This window comes from Argentina silus (genome assembly GCF_951799395.1).
Source record: "Argentina silus genome assembly, chromosome: 16".
Classification (NCBI taxonomy): Eukaryota; Metazoa; Chordata; class Actinopteri; order Argentiniformes; family Argentinidae; genus Argentina; species Argentina silus.
Genome location: NC_139670.1, coordinates 14,204,368 through 14,210,023, shown reverse-complemented (window position 1 = coordinate 14,210,023; position 5,656 = coordinate 14,204,368).

Below are 5,656 nucleotides of genomic sequence, written 5' to 3'. Positions count from 1 at the left end.
AAGAGTCAAAAATTACCTCATAATTGCTGCTCAGGCATCATAACAAGCTGGGCTGCCCCACTGACACCACCATACAAACAGACCCAACACAGGAATTGATGGATACTGGAGATTCATATTATATATTGCCATATCCAATTAGATACAGCACATAAAGCAGCAGATGTATTTCCCAGTTTCATAATGTCAAACTGGTATTGGGATATAAAGACATGAAATACATTTTAATATTTTCTTTCCCTCTTTCTTTTCAGTGTGTCATTGCAAATGATAACATCCTAAGGATTTATAATGAATTTGACACACCAATAACCAAATCATAATTCAGTTGCTGAAGCATATTCTTGGAAGCAAGAAGCACGTGCTGTAAAGGAAATGACAGTCTCTGTGTAGAAGTAAGACCTATGTCATCTGTATACTGTATAATAGATGGTCTCGCACCATTAGAACTTCTCTTAACTTGTCAAAATCTACATGAACTTAGCTTGTTCTCCTGTAAGCAAACCTAATTAGTGTATGTCTATACTTTTTGCTGTAGACACATCCTGATCAATGTTGTTTGTTCTTCCACAATATTAGGCCCCCCCGACAGAATACTAAACAAATACTTCTATGAAATACTACTTTCTGTTGCTGTCTCATTACATTAAAGCTTTTCTGTCTTGTAGCACATCTTCCTAATCTCTATATACTATTCATAAACTTTTTAGGGGCAATCAATATGTGGAATTAGCCAAATGAATCAACAGTAATAAAGAGAGCACTTAGGAATGCCTCAGAACTTTGTTCTATGCATTTAGAGAATTACTGCTGACTCAGTATGAGAAATAATTACATTTTCCGAGTTTGCAAGGGAGCCAAAACTCAAGATATAATTACCTTGTACAAATGAATTAAACATCTTAGCTGTTAATCAGTCCTTTCCAAGCACTGCAAATCATCATTTCAACACTCCACATCATGGTATAACTGAAATGCATGTTTTCAATTTGATAATTTGTCAAATTATAATTTGGGGGATATTTCACGGTATTTGCTTTACATGGGAAATTGAAGGGCACCCGTGTATGGATTTCTTATTCAAGCATTTCAAATGTTCGCCAAAAGAGGTGGGATTGTAAAACATTCTATAGAAAGACTCAGCATTTTTAGTCTTTGGTTAGATCCCTTCCTGTAGCTGGGCTCCTCAGAGCCCTGCACACTGTTTGAGGAGCAGAGACAGTGACAGGTGCTTTTTGTAATGCCTTGCTGATGAGAGCCAATCAGCTCACCCTATCTCTGTTATGCTTTTTTTTCTATGGGATGTTGTTGTCATCTGGCATGCTGAAGTAAAGATGAGCTTGATTGACGGATGCATCCAGGTTCACAGTTTATTGGTTTCTGCGAGAGAGCCAGATATGCCAATTTAGACAGGGGAGTGACAAAAAAAGTTTCCATCTAAATGGAATAATTTTACTACTGGGAATTCTCAGCTGGGGGAAAGGAAGGAGTCAAGTGTTTTTTTCTCCCTTTTAACAAGGGCTGTGAATGACAAACATATACGACAGTTAGAGGCTGACAGAACATCAGCTTTTGATGCTTCACAGGGGAGCTATGAAATAAACAACAGGCAGAGAAAAATTGAATTACAATGGAAAAGTGTCTCCTTTAGGAGTGAGCTGGAGGGAGAGTGCACTAGCCAGCAAACTCTTAGCCAGAATTTATTTTCTCAAATGAGCTGGGTGCAGTTTTTTTTCTAGCTCCCTCAAGAAATCCTTAAACTGTGATTTTGGTTTGTTCAGTGGATGGTTGTGATATGTGGGAATGAGGATATTATGGTCTTCCAATGTTATCCAACCCATTATTCTTGATATTATCTAAGTGAATATTTACCATATCTGCCAAAATTCTGGCAAGTTCAGTGCCTGATTCTTCAAAATTAAAATGTAGGCAAATACATCACATTGTTGTAGCCATCACCACGGTACCACGGTAAGTATGCACATGGTGGTCTATGGCAAAGCCTGTGGAGGGAATATTAGATAGATGGTGAGCTTATCATAACCATTGTGTACGTATATTATTTTTTCAGAAGGTTTGTATTCCAGTCAACGTGCAAGAAGGTACGCAAAATGTACAGACTTCTCATAATCTCATGTGCACAACTGAAATCCTTTGCACATCGTCCCATGCTAATCGAAAACAGATTTATTTTTCTTATTGTAAATCAATAATGATGTAAATAAATCCTCTAGAGTGGAGTGGTGGAGGGATTAGGAAAATAAAGAGTGAAAATAGGCTCTAAGAGGGATTTCCTGAATAAATCTCTCTCTGTAACTTAACACTAATTGAATTCAGCCACATTGCTGGAAATAATAATTCTGCTTTACAAAGCATAGAGGGGTTAAACACTTTATGTGCTCAGTGATCCAAGACATGAAGAAAACATTCAGAGGCATTCTTGCTGCAGCCCTCCAATGTACAATGTGATCTTTTATCCCCTCAAAGTAAATACATTTATCTTGAAATGTTCTAATTACATTTTCGAATTCACCGTACCGTCGTTTATTTCAAAATATGACTTTGTTTAAACATGGGGGGTAGACTCACTACTGTATGCTAAGTGATTTGTCAGCTTAAGCACACTTTATTACGGAGACACATACAGTATACTCAACCACCATATATATTTTTTTTTACCAGTGTTGATGTTTTTAATTAATTTCATGAAGTCAATCTTGTGAGTTGACATATAAAATGTATTTCTCATGTGCACAAAAAAGAGGGAACATAATTGGAACAATGATTGACGCCATGTGGCTTTTAGTTATAGAACCTAGTTAAATCTGTGACACTTGGCCTGCATCATCCTTACAACTGGAGGTCCCTCTGGTCTGCTCTGCAGTAGCTGCCTTCTCTGCCTCTGGTCTCCAACTCTCGGTTGCACAATCTGAGTGCTCAACCATAAGATAAACAGAGAAATATAGAACAGTTTGTTGTCAAGTCCCAAGTGCGATATTACTGTGAACAATGCTTCTCTCAGAGGAAAGAGATGCAGGTGCCGATACTGTAGCAGTCTGTGTTATTAGTCCCAAGTGTTGAGAGTTTAAAGGAGTCAAAGGATCTCTCTATTCAAATGTTTCCATGACACATGTCTGTTGGATGTTACCAGTATTTTTTCCGATCCCACAGGGTGTGCATGTATGAAGAGGCATGCAATATGACCACAATTACATAGGTTGAGGTGATGTCTCTAAAAGAACATCTCATCATCACAAAATAAGTTCCTCTTGCTGAATGTGTCCACGGAAGCTCTTTGTCACACTTCACAATGGACGATGAGGAATGGACAGAATCTGGAACAGGCAGTATCTGCGAAAACACTCCAGTGGATTAGAAGATTAAATAGATTTTAGAATCATCATAGCATGTTTAATACTTTCTTCTCAAACTGAGGAGTTGGTCTGCGATGGTGCTGTCGTCCATTGGGCATGGGTAAAGTGTGTGTGTGTGTGTGAGGGGGAGGAGGGGGGGGAATTAGTGAAACCATTATTGCATAGTGATCTTTGTACAAGCAAATATAAAAAAAACAAAAAACATATCCAGACCAAAGTTACTGCAAAAAGAAAATCCCCCTTTCAACAGTTGGACCCTGGTGAGTGGTCCATGTTCAGGGAAGTAGTACCATGCTTTTCCTTACTTAGAAGATTTCAGACACTTTATTGATGTACAAGTGAGACCAGTATATGAAAGTGATAATACCGATGGACAGAATGTAGATATTATTATCTTTTTACTGTATTTACAGAGAGGAAGTGTCTTCACATTACACACAAATCATTCTACAAATCAACAATTTGTAAATAACATAACATTAAATAAATTCCACTTTCATTTAGATTTACAGCTAATTATGCATATGATGACCATCTCTGCTCTGCATAGAATTTATACAAATACTTTCATTATGGACAAGTTGTGTTTTCCTATAATACTGCTCTCACAATGCATATGCAGGCTGTAAATAAAACATTAACAAGAACTAAGTCTTTGGCAAATGCGGTAAAAATACATTCACTTGACAATTAAGTTATGGTATGTTTGAAAATGAAATGTTTCCCATTCTTCCAGGTATGAGCTACCTGTAATGTCAGACCAACTATAACTTAGTTAGTTACATGATATCTTAGAACAAACAAACAAGAGAGTTGCAACCTTGAGGAAAACACATAAAAGGCATTAACTGAAAAACAGTATTTGCCCTACTTTTATCTGAAGTCTTTGCCCTGTCATATTCTGACAAATCAAGGTGTGATGGTCATATCATAATGAATTCAGAACTACACTCCTACCATCAATGTAGACCACCAATAATGATTGAATTAGTTTGTCTCAGAATATATCTGATTACAAAAAAGAATATTATGTATAAAGTAAAGATGAGCCAAAGACTTAAGTCAACTCAAGATGTAGCTAACTTCATGTGTTGGATGTGAGGATAGTAGCCTATATGTTAATGCAGTGACAAATTAAATCTCCCTATAGGGCTTGGTGAAATTGCAGAATTATTACTGAAGAATTTTGAAACGTAATTCTGTGGAAATAAATGAAATGGTGAACATAAGCAACAAAATCTGAAGCCATAAGTGCCTTTCCAGACAAAAAAAATATTGTTACGTTAGGGATTAAGTTTATTCTTAAGCAAATGTTTTTTATAATGATACTGTAAAACAACACAAAAAGACATCAGTGTCATAGTCTGCATAATACCGCTCCAGTGTTACAAACCTCAAAAATAGTGCAAAATTAAAAACAAAATACAAAACATATTTCGCCTGATCATTTCTAGTGTCCTGACAAAATAAAAATTAAAACGATAAAAACAAAAGTCAAGCAATCTGCAGTTCATTAAGATGTCGACAACAATTATAAAAACGAAATAAAAAATTATTTAAGAATATATTTACTAGTTTTAAAATCTTGTAAATAGAAGACCATGATATGTCATGGTTTCCTTTATTTTCAATTCAACGTTTCTTTTTTTTCTTTACATCTGATTGTGTATCACAGAAAACATGTCCTAATAATCTTCTCATGGCATCGTCAAAAAGCAATTGATTTATTCATGCTCAATGTTTGGTTGGTTACAAATGACTGTATGTACTGTATGTTTGAAGAGAGAAAAGAACCAAGCTGCAGCTCGCATTGATGCCAATGTCTTCACCGTGGGTCTCATTGCACTGCCCTTTGAGTAGAGGCTGAGACAGAAGTAGAAGGAACTGCTGCTACGGTTCGTTCAGTCAGGACGGCCTCCTCAGCGAGACATCAGTCAAGTAAAGGTATGTATTGATCCATGAAGGGACAAAAAAGACTATTACAAAAGGAAAAAAAGGAAAATTCCCGCCAGTCTCGTCATTTTTAAACGTTGTTTTCTTTTACCTCAGTCACCGCTGTATAATGTTCTGTGTATATACGTATAATTTTTCAAAGTCTCTGATAATGTACAATCTTGCAGATGAGTAGAATTGGAGATTGACTTTGAAGGTCCAAATTGGTGTCGGTTGGTGAAAGAGTTGTCTGGTATTCCGAATTACAAGTTCTTGGTGGTGTGAGTATGGTAGTGTATACAGTATACTGCATGTGAAGCTGCCCTCTGTCCAGTAGTAGACCATGCCAT